At 38.2% G+C, this 15,525-nt stretch overlaps 1 protein-coding gene across 5 annotated transcripts in view; it reads left to right on the forward strand.

Moving 5' to 3' along the window:
* The first annotated feature begins 7,826 nt into the window (after positions 1-7,826).
* The window catches only part of Dnajc13 (DnaJ heat shock protein family (Hsp40) member C13), a 139,933-nt gene continuing 132,234 nt past the window's right edge, over positions 7,827-15,525 (forward strand). For 2 of the 5 annotated variants that reach the window (XM_010625454.3, XM_010625456.3), the window contains exon 1: positions 7,828-8,130. The gene's annotated coding sequence lies outside the window, so the exon portion shown is untranslated. Of the gene's footprint in view, positions 8,131-8,153; positions 8,248-15,525 lie in introns of those variants that run through there. The other 3 variants (XR_004515533.1, XM_033759484.1, XM_010625455.3) reach the window with 3 other exon arrangements.

Below are 15,525 nucleotides of genomic sequence, written 5' to 3' on the forward strand. Positions count from 1 at the left end.
AAAAAAAAAAAAAAAAAAAAAAATGTCCCTGGAGAGCTTCCTTAGAAAGGGAGAAAGACCCAACGATAAAACAGTGGAAGATTTGAAGACTGCCAACAAAAACAAAGCTGATTTAAAATAAAATACTAAGAGTTCTACTTAAATGCAAATTAATTGCAACAGAAGATTTATACTCTCAAGCCTGATCTGTATATGTTGGAACAGGCTATCCAATGAAGTTATGAAATCTTCAAAACTGCTTTGCAAAAAAAAAAAAAAAAGCCAGGCTTAATGGCACACATTTATAATCCCAGCACTCAGGAAGAAGAGGCAGGAGGATCTCTATGAGTTTGAGGTCAGCCTGGGCTACATAATGAGTTTAAGGCCAGCCTGGACTACATAGCAAGACTCTGTCTCAAAAAAACCAAAAACAAACAAACAAAAACTGCTTTGCAACATGGAGACCAAGCACCTTGTATTAAAAGAAGGGACTTTGAAGTTTTTCAAAGAAAAAAACAACAACACGTAAACAGGAAGAACAAAAGCAATTTTCCACCACTTTATCAAATGTGTTTGCATTGAGAACTAACTCTTGGTGGCTAACCCTACTGCAAATGCTAAGAAACCCTTTTTTAATGGGGAAGAGTTGATCACGCCTGCTGCTAAGGATATTTGTCCTGCACTTTTATGAGAAGTTGCTGGCTGCTCAAAAGATGGCATTTAGTCCTCTTTCAGCTGGTACCACAACTAGATAAGTTGGCGAAATAGGAGCATATAGTGAGGCACAATTGCTGGACAAAATTAAAGAGCCACTGTGGTGTGAAGTCTAAGTTGGCCACTACATCAACGTTGATAAGGAAGTTTTTTTCTTTCTGCCTTTCTTTTTTGTTTGTTTTAAAATTTCAGATGAGGATTGGCACATAAAATATACTACTTTTTATCCCATTTTTAAGAGTTTCTGAATTTTCTTTTCTACTGTGTACATTTATAACATTATATTAGCTCCAACGTAGGTGGTATATGCTGATAACTATTTCAAAGCAACTACAGTTGATGTACATTATTACCTTCACAAATTGATAAGGGAATTGAGGCTCAAAGGTTAAGTAGCTAAGGTGGAAGTGAGATTTGAACCTTTAAGGTAAAGTGATGACAACAGAAAAAAAGTATGTCCCCAATAAGAGAATACATTTTCAGGAGATAGTTATACATAAGAAAAAGAGTGATACTTTACTTGCTATAGCTAAAGCTTTGTTTCCTTCTAGCATACAATATTGCTTTCAGCTCTCAAATGTCCTCTGCCAGGGGGATTTATAGATAGGACCGAGGTAACTATAACATTTTTTTAATTTGGTAGCTGGAATGATTAGCACAATGTGTATAACATTTACATGAGTAAGTTTCTCTTCCAATTGCATTTATAACCAGTAAACTTTTTTTTGGTTTGCTATTTCTTTTGGTAAAATCTACTGTATAGGTCTGAGAGCCGGTAATTTTGTAAACTAACTAGTTGAGCTTGAAATACTGTTACTTTATTAGTTTCACTTTCCTTTATGCTAAGTATGTGTTTGTCACCTTACTTCTGCTCACAATAAGCAGGAAAAAAGTTATATTTTCTTGGCAAAATGAAGTTTTAAAAGAAAATAGCAGCCATTATCATTATTATAAGCTTAAAGCCAGCAATAATTTGTGTAATGAAGTTTTATATTCTCATATGTATATACTATGAATAAATTATTATTAAGGATCAAGTAATAGACATTTTCCTTCTAGTTGTAAAGAGTTTTATAAATAAGTGGGAAGTAAAACTTTCTATTGATGCTCACTGACTCACCTTGACCTACGTATGAACTAGACATTGGCATTCTAAGAAGTTCACGTCAGGTTTTGGTTTATTCCTATTATTGTTTTTGTCTAGACATCTCCCCAAAATCCTCATGCAGTACTAGGTGGGGCTTTTTCAAAGGCGGCTAAATATAGTGTTTGATGCTGGAATTGGTTCCAGCAATGCTAAGATTAAGGATGCTGGGATTAAAGGTGTGTGATTATTAAATTAGTCCCCTCATTGATTTGACACCCACCCTAATCCCGGTAGCCTAGACAGAATATAAAAGGGGCAGAAAGAAGCTGCTAAGGTTACTTCTTTATTTTTGCTGTCCTCTGCCTGCCATAAACTGTTTCTCCTCTCAGATGCCCCTCTGCCATGCCAACCGTGCCTTGGAGCTAGCCGATTATGAACTGAAACCTCTAAAAACTGTGAGCTAAATGAACCTTTCCTCCCTCAACTTGTAGGTGTCGGGTATTTTGTCTCAGCAATGAGAAAAGTAACTAAGGCAACTTCTTCAATCTTAAATTGTAACATAGGATTGCATGAATCTAGGTCTTTTTTGTATTGCTAACATTTATTTGTGAATCTAGTAAGTCAACTGTGTGTTCTCTTATAACAATTTTAAAATGATACCTTTGGACGTGAACTATTTCACGATTTTTCATGAGAGTCCAAATACAGTTATTGAGAACTACCACTTGAATTCCCTCTTTTTCTACTACAATATAAATGTTTGTTCATCTTGTCATGGTAGTCTTCTGGTTATAAAAACCACAGTACATTTATTTAAAGAATATGAAAGCACAAGAATTATATACACAAGCTGGAAAATAAGGACTTGCTATTGATAATTTTTACCACATTATATTTCCTTCAAATGCTGATGACTAAAAATGTCTTAATAAGTTCATAGCAGAATGGAACTCTTGCTCACTTCCAAACCATTTATGGAAAAATATATAAGGCTCTAGATTTTTCCTCAAATGTACTAATATTGGAAGTGTTTGAACCAACGGGGAAGGGTATCTGAATTTAAAAATCTTATTTACATGTATATATACTGCAAAAGAGCCTTTGGTGTTAATTTTAATAAGAGACCACAGGCTTTTTCTTCAATCAGTTAAAATTTCAATAGTAGTTCAAAAATTTTAAACCACAGAATATGTATTTTCTCCTGTCTTAATCCATCTTTGAAAACATGGTCAAATCTAGATAGTTACTTAAATGAAAACATGTTTTTGTCAACATAAAATATTATAGTACAAAATCCTTTATATATAAACATCATTACACTATTTTAAAAGACATTTTAGCTCATATAAATAATAAAACTGGAGTTCCTGGGAAAGAATACACACACACACACACACACACACACACACACACATATATATGCACAAATATATGTATCGCGGACACTATATCCTCATATTATAATTTATTATGTGTTGTCCATAATTTCAAGTTTATACAATTAGTATGGAAGAGTGCAAAAAATGTCATTCTACACAGCAAGATATACTTTGAGAAAAACAACTGAAGACAAAAAATGACTACAAATGACTGTGAGCTATCATGTCACAAACTCAGCTGAAGTGTTTTCTGACACCATGTGTCTGCACAAGACTTTCTGACAACAGCACTGTTCAAGAGAGACATACACAGAATTTTGTTTTCTCACAGCTACATTTAAAAAAGAAACAATTGAAACTAATTTCTATTATGCATTTTATTTAATCAAACATATTCATAGTATTATCATTTGTACAACAGAATAAAGATTCTCATTTGGCTAAACTTTGATTAGGCTCTTTAATTATTTCCTACACCCACGTGTGCACTTCCTAGTAAAATCCAGTTTTAGCAAAAAAAAAAAAAAAAAAACAAAGACAAGCAAAATCAGTTTAGTCAGAATCCCCTCATCCTTAGTATCTCATCATCCTTGATACCTGGTCAGGTTCCTCGTTTCTTACCTTTCCCCAGGTGATATCTTATTACCCTGTTCTGTTTTGAGCAAGAACCCTATCAGGTGGGTTCAGCCAGCGGACCACTCACCCAGATGGGAACTACTATTCAGTAATTTTCCAGCTACCACCTGTATATTCCTTGGTTACTCACTTGAACCAGATCTCTCTCTCACTGCAAGAACCCTTAACCATACTTTAATAAGCATAGGTTAACTATCCTTTATCTGAAATACTTCAACCACAAGTGTTTCAGATTATGAATGTTTTTTCTTTTTAGGATTCTGGAGAATCTGTACAGATTTTAGGCATTCCTAATCCAAAAACCTGAAATCTGAAATGCTTCAAACCTGAAACTTTTAAAGTGCTAATATCAGACTTTTGAGTATTTATGATTTTAAATTTTCCAATTAAAGAATGTGCAACATGTATTAACTTCATAGGGTCTCACTATGTAGTTAAGACTGACCTGGAACTCACTATGTAGCCCAGGCTGGTCTTGAACTCACAGCGATCCTCCTGCCTCAGCCTCCCAAATGCTAGGATTACAGGTATGTACCACCATGCCCAGCCATTGAATAGCTTTTAAATTTAATGCATGTAGTCAGTAAAAATAGTGAATACAACATTAAACATTTTTTCACATAATTTTAAATATCCAGTAGCCTTACAACTATTAAAACAGTTCAACTATTGTGGAGGCGCATAGAATTCTTTGGTATTTATATTGGATCTTGAATTAAAATCATTAGGAAGGCCAATTTATTCATTTTTAAATTTTCATTTATATTTCATTTATTTATTTTTGAGACAGGATCTCACTGTTGCTAAATTGCCTGGACTAAGCTTGTGATCCTTCTCCCCAGCCTTCCAGAGAGCTGAGATTACAGTTATGGGCCACCATGTCTGGCTAGAAAGGTCATTTTTTTCTTTTTCTGAGACAGGGTTTTTCTGTGGTTTTTCTGCCTCTGCCTCATAAGTGTTGAGATTACAGGTGTGCACCCCCATGTCTGCTTTAGGAAGGTTAATTTTAGCGCAATTTGTTTGCCTGTGGGCTTTGTAAAATTTTTAACCTCATCTGCCATGAATGCTAATTTAGGAGACTAATAACAGCTACTGTTGCAAAAATTGTAAAATGTATTCCTTAAAGCTGTGAGATATAAGTGTATACCACTTAATCTGGATTATAAATTTGATATAGCTACACTATTAAAGTATTAGAGAATCTATTGCAAATTTGGATTTTGAATAAAAAGATAAATCCAGAAAGAAAAACTTGTAAGTCTGTTTTGAATTTGCCACTTTTTAAAAAGGTGTGGGCAAAAATGAATTTAATGGAAGACTAGAAAAAGAGCCAAGTCCTCCTACTCTCCCTGACTCCTGTTTAGTTCCAGTGTTTTAAGAATACTGACAAATTTGTACAAATCCCATTAAGAGCAACCAGGGTGGGGAGCAGTAAAAAGGCTTGGGACACATCTTGTGAACAACAGATGAAAGCTCTAGGAATATGACTGATTAAAATTAGAATCTACCTGGGCACACACACCAGTAATCCTCCCTGTCTGGGAGGTTGAGATAGGAGGATCACAAGTTTGAGTTCAGCCTGGGCAATTTAGGGAGACCCTGTCTCAAAACAAAAACCAAAAAATTAGCTGGGGATGTACAGCTCAATGCAAAGGCCCTGGGTTTAATCTCCCCACTACTAACTGGGAGAGTGAAATAGGAAGAAAATGGCTAAAGGAGAAGTGGGAAGAAGAGGGGAAAGGAAATAAGGGAAAAGAAGAAATGTGAAAAGATGAAAAAATGGAAAGAAAATCTTTGTAAATAGGGAAGGATGAAGGGGGTGAAGACAGGGCAGGGGTATGGGAAAAAAACAAGAACCAAGACATATCATGTAAAGGTACAAGATCCCAATGATAAATGTAACTGTATTGTTTGCTTTAAATGTACTAATAAACTTAATGGGAAAAAAAATCTCCCCAGTACTGCAAACAGACAACAACCGATGAGAATCTGTGGCTGCGGTAGAGTTACAAGCAGTGAGGCAGGGTGACTATCTGAATTAGTAAGTGCTATACTCATAATAATATTGCATAAAAGAGGAAAAGGACAAAAGGAAAAAAGCAAAAATACTACTCATGGAAGAGAGGGGAAACTGAACTGGGTCTATACAAGGAAAATGGTTTTTATAAATGCAGTCTCAGGAGGATGGAAATTTTCCATTATGGGGCCAGTTCATATTACCCAAGGTTCTGCAATTTCATTTTATTGGTCCCACATATCAAACAGAGAGACAGTACGGAGGTTTAGTAGCTTACTGGTCTTGAGGTTAGAGGTCCTGTGACTATATCTTGGCTCACTCTTTAGGAAGGTTAGCTTGCGCAAGTAAGTCTCTTGGACGGTCTGGGCTGGATTCTTTTATCAAATACACCCACATCTGCTTCTGGGATTATTGGAAGGTTTGTTACACACAAAAGGCCACATAAATGCCAGTTTCTGTTTCCATAGAATGAACTGAGAAGGCCCCTTTAACTCAACCCTGGTTTTCGGTTCTTCTCCCTTCATACTCTTATTTCAGGTCCTGTCTTCCCACACTGATATTCCTGATACCTCCCTTTACATGCACCTTATCATACTCTGTAGTACAGGAAAATCTACTCCAAGGATAAACACAAATAGTCTTTTTCTGCTCGAAAGTAATGCAACAGGTCAATAAAATCAAGGAGTAAACTGTAAGAATCACTTTTCATCCTGCTATCACCATCTGGAAAAGAAATCAACCACTGAAGGGGACCCAGAGGCATAAAAAATTCAGGACTGCTACATAGAAAGTGTATTAAACTCATCAGAGAACTCTAACCCTCAATGTAATGTATTCATGCAAGTCACCCTGCACTTAAGTCAGTAGCAGAGTCAAGCTTGGTGGGGTACACCTATAACCCGTTACTTGGCAGGCTGAGGCAGACGAATCACAAGTTTGAGGTTAGGCTGGGAAACTTAGTGGGACCCTCTATCAAAATAAAACTCAAGGTCTGGGGATATAGCTCAGTGGTAGAACCTTGCCCAGCATGCATGAGCCGGTGTTCAACCGCTAGTGAGGGTGTGGGCGGGAGGCGGGGGCGGGGGGTGAGGCTGTAGTAGACCCATTGATTTTTTAACTTATGATCTTTACCGTTCAGGTCTGGAAGGGGGCACTGACTTTTCTTAATTAAACCACTAAGAACAGATAACACATATTTCCCAGCCGAACCCTCATTTATTTTCAATGCTGTACTCCGTTTTGCGATTCTGATTCCTCCTTCCAGCTCTCACAATAGGTTCAGGGAGACAGTATCTAGAGAGTACAGATTCTGGAGTCAAATTACTTTTGTTTTAACACCAAGTTCAAATTTGGGACTGAACTTCAATTTGTCTACAAAATGAGGATAATTCCTGTTTCAGAGCATCAAGGATTAAGGAGTATTACACCAACCATATATGCGATCAGTAGACAATAAATAAACGGGAGCTAGCAGTGTGACACGTTCAGCATTCCCACTAGCAAAGCATGAGGCAGTTCTGAGGCTTTGGTCTGCACGACTTCCCAGACCACCCCAAATTTACTCTGCTCAGCTATACCTCTAGGGGTCTGGATAGCAAGTAAACCAGCTGGTTCTCAAAGCAGACAAACGGGTGGCGGATGTGCCACGGCGCTCGAAGTTAAGGACTAGAGCTAAGCAATGCTTCATACCCGCACTCTAGGGGATTAAGGGAGAAAATCCAGAGATACAGCGCTACCTCCCGCAGAATGTAGAAGGAAAGTGGCTTTTGGAGAACATGTCCAGAGACAAGGCCCTTGTACCCGCGCGCGCGCCCGCCCAGAGTTGTGTCACCCTCAACCCCACACACGCTGCGTGGATTTCAGAGCCCACAGCCGGCCTCTGCACCCCTACGCATGTGCAACTGCGGGAGGGACTCCGCACTTCCCGGAAGGGAGCGAATGGGACAGCGATGGCCAGGAATTGCACAGAAAGGGGCGGGACAGAAAGCGGAAGCGCTGAAATCAGCTGACTGGGTCTCGTGACAGCCTGGGCGGTGGCAACGCAGGCGTATTAGAGGGCGGCGCTCGAAGCCTGAGCGAAGATGGCGGCCTCCAGAGTGAACCGCCCGTAAGAGGCAAAGGAAAGAGGCGGAGGGGGGCGGGGAGATAGCGCCGAGGCGCACCGGGAACCCACAGCAGCTGAGCTACACCGCCCCAGCTGCGAGAAGGGAAAGTGGTGACCGGAAGGAGGCCGGAGGGCGCCTCATCACTCTGTGGACGCAGAGCCATTGGCGGGAGGGGGCTAGCCCGGGCTGGAGCCGCTCCAGCCTTCCGCGAAGGTAAATCCTACTTTGGGCGCTAGTCTGGGACTCTGCTTCCCTTGTCCCCACGCTGCGGGGACTGGAGATTCTCAGGGCAGGGAAAGGGGTGTTGGTGTTTTGGCCGCCGCTGCGAAGGTAAGCAGATTACCTTACCCCTGGACTGCTGGTACTTCCGTCGGGCCACCCCCTCCTGAATGACACTGGTCCAGGCCACAGCTCTGCTTCTGATTGTCTTGCCCCACCCCACTTTTTGCTTCATTTTCGTGTTTTCTGCCCACCAAGAGTAGGTAGGTCCCCTGCTCTACTAGGACATCTTTAACCTCACACCCGTAATGCCTCTGTGGGCTCCGCCCTCGGGATTCCCTTCCAGCCTCCTAGCCCAAGCACCTTTCTGGCTGGATGCCGGCAACTGGTTTCGTTGGGTCAGCGGTCCTCTCTTTGCCTGGGTCCCGCGTAGAGTTTCTTTGCTTAGCTTTGTTTCGTTTTGTTAGGAACAGCCGCGTGGTATCTTCTTCAGTCCTTCCCTTTTCCAAAATCAAGTGTTTTTGTTCTTGCAAGGTAGCATATTCACAGTGGTCTACCCTCAGCTGCTGTGATTTCACTCTGAATGTACCTTTTGGAGTGGGGGAAATAGAACTTTGATCCCTCGGAAAGTGGCTGTTAAATGCAAAATTGAGAGTTACTACACCTGAGAAGAATATCTTTTAAATTTCTCCCTTATTGTAAGGTGTTAAGCACTGTTTGTCTTGAAGTTATTTCACCTGTCACTTGCTGGAAGAGGGGAGTAAAAATTTCCCCTAATACATTGATGGTCTCCAAAATAATTATTTCGACGTTTCCCTCTCCTTTTTCCTTTACTCCACCCTACCCCTCCTGAAAAGTCTCTAGCTGAAAAAAAAAGTCTCTTGCATCCTCTGTGAAAGGTTTTATTCAGTAAAGCTATTTTGAGCGCTTTCGAATAAAGTGTCTTTGAAAACAGGTAAATTTCAGGATATTTCTTCAGGAACTGCTCCCAGTGATTGCCCTTTTCACAGTATTTTCTTTCTCACTTTATGGATTTGGTAGATTTTTGTGCTTGAAAGTACCATCTACAGCGTTTGAGGAAATTATTCACAATGGTCAGGTTTTTCTAGTATATTATCAGTAATCTGTGGGTTTATGGGAATATGAATCAGGACTTCCTTTAAAAAAAAGGAAATTTATAGAAACTAGTCAGTCATGTAGTATCAAAAACTAGATCTCAGTTCTTTGGTTTCTGCAAAGTGCTTCGTTGTTTGGCTTAATTTAGGATATAACATAAAACCTTGTTAATATTTTAAATGTGAAACGGTGTTTAAGCAGCTGTATCTCAAGTGTGGCCTGGGCTATTAATATTACAATGCATTCAATGAACATTCATCTTTATTTAGAAATTGCATTGTACTCGTTTGAAAGCAGGAAGTAGACGTATGTACTAGGAAGGAAAAGAAGAGTCCGTTATTAAGAAACAAGAATGTTAAGAACCTTAAAGAGTAGAGTTCAGATTTTGGAAAATAACAGTATATTCCACTTAGAGACAGTAGATATTCCTCTTTTTCTAAAGTGGTGATGGTTTGATAGAGGCTAAAGGTGAGTTGTTTGGAAATATGCTTTTAATTCAGTGTTTCTCAACTTTATCAGATCCAATAAAACTTCCCTTTTTTTGTTTTGTTTTGAGATCAGGTTTGCAATGCAGTCCAGGCTGGCCTTCAATTCAAGGTGATCCTCCTGCCTCAGCCTCCCAAGTGCTGGGAATACAGGCATGTGCCACCGTGCCCAGTTCTCTTAATTTTTTACTTTATTTTTTTTTAGTAAGTAATCGGCAGCTACAGTTATTGACAATCACAGGAAGTTGTGCTCAGGGTAGGACTGTGCCAACAAAGGTATAACACAGCCCAAGAAAGCTGCCAGGGTGATAGAAAAACACTGTACATGGGTCATAGCACACAAGATTAGTAATAGCAACAAAAAAGGAGTAGGTAAATAAATCAAGCTTTCAGAATTTAAGGACCAGACACCTCTGCTTTAGTATCACCTACTGAATCTCTAGATGTGATTGACAGCATTGGGCTTTTTTCATGTTTGGATTTTTTTTTTTTCTTCCGTGGTACCGGGGATCAAACTCAGGGTCTTCCTCTTGCCAGGCAGGTGCAACAGCGCTGAGCTACATCCACCCCGGCAGACAGTGTTGTTTTTTGAAGATTCCCCTTTTATACCAAATAATTGTAACTCTTTTAAAATATGCATAATTGGCTTCCTTTGGTTTGGTTGGCTATGAAGAGTTCAGTTAGAGTAGCTAACAAATTGATGAAGACTGAGTGCACTATTTTGCTAACTCTTTATCCACAAATTTATGCCTACAAAAGATTGGAAAGAGCCCAACCCAGGGAATGTCTGTGATGTAGGCCTAGTGGAGGGGAATAGTAGGAGGGGTTTTAAGAGGGTCAAGAAACTGCTCAATTCTTTGACTTTTTCTTCTGGAACAAAACTTTTAATCTGTAGAGGAAAAGGCATCCTTGTTGGCTCTACTGGTAAACATTTACTAAGCTAGAGGGAGATGAAATAAGAGAGAAAGAATATTATGGGGAGAGGAGCCCTGAACCAAGACCGCAGTTAGGGGAGTGTCAGGAGAAACAAGAAGGCTGTACCTCTGAGATCCAGGGACCTAGTATATGACTTTGAACCTTGGTCACAGCAACAGACTGCATCTCTTACTCCCTGCCACCATGCTAAGAAGCTTTGAATAAGTAACCATAATCACAGAAATCTACTAGGAGATGCACAAGATTATGCAGAGGCCTCCTTTGCAGAAGACCAGCCTGATAGGAATGACTAACTGGAGGGATGAACGGAGATTAGACACAAACACAGAGATAATTTAGAGTGAGGGAACCGGGGGCTCTTGGCTCTAGTAGACAAAGAGCCCTAAGTGTTTGGCTCACCTTGCTTTTATTCACTTAGACAAGGGGGCAAGCAATTAGGTTAGTGGAAGATTCATCTACCTCTTGTTATCTATAGCATATACCCAGGTAAACTTCTAGATCTCAGCTGTATTGACTCCTCTCTGGAACTTGCAGTGTGTCAGCCAGTATGTCTGAACATTGCCAAAAGAGGACGAGTTCACTGTTTCTCTTTTGTCCTGTAGAGAAGGCCAGTTAGGCCTGGATCTTCATTATCTTCTGTCTAGTTTTAAAATTAAAAAAAAAAAAGAGAGAGAGAGAGGCATATGAAAAGGTAAATAAAATAGAAATTGCCAAAAGAAAGAGCAATTAGAAATGCACTCAGGTTGACACAGACATTGTTATCCAACAGAGAATTTAAGCTGACTGTGTCTTAAAGGTTGAAACAGAAAAGTGGACAAAATGCAAGATCAAATGGGTAAATTCAGCAGAGAAAAACTGAAAGAATCAAAAAGAAATGAAAAACAATAAGGAGATAACTTTGAGCTGGTACATTTATTGAAGCTAAGAGAATAATCAGAACTTGTAAATAATTCAAAAGAAATTCCTAACTACACCACAAAAACATGTTAAAAAAAACCCCACTAGAATTAGTCATTTTAATATATGTACAGTTGAAATCCCAGAAGAGAGAACAGAAGAAATACCAAAATTAGTGTCGAAGATCCAAGCTTACAGAATACAAGCAGGATACCCCTTCCCCCAGTAAAAACCTGTGCTAAAGATAACTAGGCATATTACATATAAGGAAAAAAGGGCCAAAGAGAAAATCTTGAAAGTAGAGGGTAAAAAGAGCATAGGAACAAAGATAAGAGCTACAACAGAATGTAAGCAAGAAGGGAACTGAGTGAAAACTTTACTGAAAGAAAAATCTGTTCAAGGGAGAGCAGGAACAAGGGGAAAAAATGAGAACCAAGACCTGTCATGTAAAGGTACAAAATCCCAATAATGAATGTGACTGTACTGTATACCTAAAATGTACCAGTAAACTCGGGGGGAAAAAAGAAAAATCTGTTAACCCCAAATTTATGCCCAGCAAAACATCTTCCAAGTGAAAATGAAATAAAGATACAGTGAAACAAAAGCTGAGAAAACATAAGTACATATGCTGTATAAGGAAATTTAAAAAATTCTTCACAACAGATAAGCTTGGATGTATAGAAATGGAGAGTACAGGCAATGAAATAAAATAAAAATTTTCTTTTAATTTTTGTAAAGGGAAAATAGTGAACATATTGTGTAAAAGTAGAAAGTAAAAATTAATACAAAGGACAAGAAGGGGATACTTACTATAGGGTCATTGTGCTCCACATAAATCAATCTATTATTTGAAGTTGGATAAATGTGGATGCATATTGTAACTGTAGAACAACTAAAAATATGTGTATAAAAGATATAAGTAAGGCACCAGAGAAGATAGAACTTTTAAAAATACCTGTTTAATAGAAGAAAAGGAGACAATAGTAGACAACAGATGGAACAAATGAAAGCAGTTATTTTAAGTGTGTCCACACTGGTTAAAAAGATTGAGTTAAAAAGAAAAATCAACTATACATTGCCTATGAGAAACCTACTGGGAAGACATAGGTTAAAAAAAAAAAAAAGAGGATGGACAATGATAAACCATGAAACACTAAAAGATTGTTGCAATAACTATATTAGTAGGCAGTGAAGACTTTAAGGCACATTGCGTAGTAACACTGAGTTCTTCAAGATCTGTATAGTTTCTAGAAAAACAGGAAAAAATCTCTGAACTTTGATTTTTTTAGGTATGATGCCACAAGAAAAAAATGGGTAGATTTGGCTATTAAAATAACCTTCTGAATATCTAATTTTAAAACCCTAATTTTGTCTATATATAAAATTGAAAAGGTTTTATGTTAAAATATAGTCACTTGTGTCACATCAAGACATGTCATTCCCAAGAATCACTGTTTTATGCAAAGTTAAACAGAAACCACATTCCTTAGGAGGGGAATTAAGATCATAAAACTCAAAAAGTTCCTCAGTGACACATTAAAAAAGGAATTTAAAAAGAGGAGCACTGTTTTTGCACACATTAAGTGGTTAAATGCTATGAAAATTAATGGTATTTTGTCTTGAAACAGTTTGCACTAGAAGTCACATGAATTGCTGTGAAGTATTGGAAGGAGGAGAGTCACAAGATTGAATGGAGAGTTTAACAACATAGATTTGAATTCATGATCCATTGATCTCCCAAAATGTGTGCATTTGTGTGTTTTGTAAATGCCTACGTAGCTCAGTTTAGCTGGGTACAGTTTCTGTATTCACTTGGTGTTTCTTAGTGATTCAGGAAATTGCACATAAGCAAATGTGAAATTTGCATCATGCTCAAATTTTCTAGTACTCAGTCTTATTGGAATAATTTCACCTTACCAGAAAGGCATAGCAAAACTAAGTGCATTTTAATATATAAATATTTAGGTGTGATTATACTGAAATAAACAGTGAAGTTGTCAGGGACTTGCTCCTTTACATGGAATCAATTTGATTTTTGTCAGAAATTTGAGTGGCTATAGGTTTGTCATCTTGGGACGCAGATGCCACAGGTAGAATTGCTATTAGCATTGCTTTTTAAACTGAACAAGGAAAATAAAATCCCAATTTAGTTGATAGTTGGTTTTTCTTTGTTCTTGATTTTTTTTTTCTTTTTTGCTGTACAGTCCAACCTGGTCTTAAACTCCCTACGTAGTTCAGGCTAGCCTCAACTTGGGGCAGTTCCCTTGCCTCAGTCTCTCCAGTGCTGGGATTACAGGTGTGCACTACCGTGCCTGCCCTGATAATTGCATTCTTAGGAAATCTGTATATATTAAACTGCAAAATAGTCTTTGTATTTTGTATTTAAAATAAATCCTTGGATGAGTTCATTATAAATATATATTTTACCACATGGAGATTTGAAAATTGTACTTCAGGACAAATTTTCAATCTGTGGGACTGTCTTATATACATTGATGAATATCTGGCCTCATCTACTTACTGCTAATAGTGCTCTCAGTCATATTGCCTCAGATGAGGTATATTTTAGTTGGAAATTTTATTCAGTGTTTTAAAATAACATTTTTCTGCTCAAGTAGTATTCATATGCTCAGCATGTGCCAATCAGTAATACCTCTTGTTATGTGGAGTGATTCTTAATCATGGAAACTTCTTTGAGAGTCATTGATGTAGGGAAGACTTGTAGCAAGTACTTTAAGCCAATATGGTTATGAATGATTGTTTTTGCTTATGATACATTTATCTCCACAGGTGCATATAAGTGAGATTTAATCAATAAAGGTAAACCCTGTAGTAGTTCTTTTCAGAGGTTTAACTTTATTCAACAACCTACATACTTGTTTTATTTGCACTTTTAAGGTGAGGGATTTCTAAAACAACATAAAGCAGTGGGATTTTATGATTTCAGCATTCTTATGTTGCCTTTAGTAGACCACGCTGCCTGAACAGTGTTCCAAAGTAAAGTAGTGTTTTGTTTGTTTGTTTGTTTGTTTTGTTTTTTGCTAACTGGGATCAAACTCGGGACCTTGCACTTGCAAGGCAAGTGGCGGAACCACTGAGCTAAATCCCCAGCCCTTGCCTGAACAGTGTTTATGTTTATCATATGCCCACTATTAGTATCTCTTTACATTAGATCTTGGAGGGAGGTGTTGAAACAGAGGCTTGCTATGTAGTTCAGGCTGGCTTTGGATTTACCATGTAGTTCAGGCTAACCTAGAGTTCATGGAGATCCTCCTGCCTCAACTTCCGTAGTGGTGGGATCACAGGCGTGTGCCACCACACCTGGTTTAGAGTTTGATTTTTTGATTAACGGAAAACAAAACTTTTATTTATTTATTTATTTATTTATTTATTTATTTATTTATTTAGGTATCTTGTCATTGTGAGGCAAGCGCTAGAACCACTGAGCTAAATCCCTGACCCTAGAAAACAAAACTCTTAAAGTAGTCTGTAACAATTCTTTTAATGCTCTGATTTTTGTCAACAGTAGCTGCCAGAATTTGTTTAATGGAAAAATTACTAAGGTCATGAATATAGGAGACTTTCTTGAATAGTTCTTGAATTCCATATTAATTATACTAAAATCTAAACTTTTTGTTGGGGGGAGGCCCTGGGTTTTGAACTCAGGATCGTATGCTTGCAAGGCAGATATAAAATCTAAACTGTTATACAGAGATTTCTGATTTGTATTCCTAGTCAAGGTACAGAATGCATTTTGAATATCTGTGAAGTCTTAGAGCAGATAAATCATATTTCCCCTAACCCTTGGAGCCTTTGGGTTTTGTTTTATTTATTTATTTGTTTGTTTTTGGCTTTTTGAGACAGGGTCTTGCTGTATAGTTTAGGCTGGCCTTGCACTTGGAGTGATCTTCCTGCCTCAGCCTCCCTATGCTGGGATATTAGACATGCACCATGA

Source organism: Fukomys damarensis, unplaced genomic scaffold (genome assembly GCF_012274545.1).
Source record: "Fukomys damarensis isolate Sample0158 unplaced genomic scaffold, DMR_v1.0_HiC HiC_scaffold_37, whole genome shotgun sequence".
In the NCBI taxonomy this organism is placed as follows: Eukaryota; Metazoa; Chordata; class Mammalia; order Rodentia; family Bathyergidae; genus Fukomys; species Fukomys damarensis.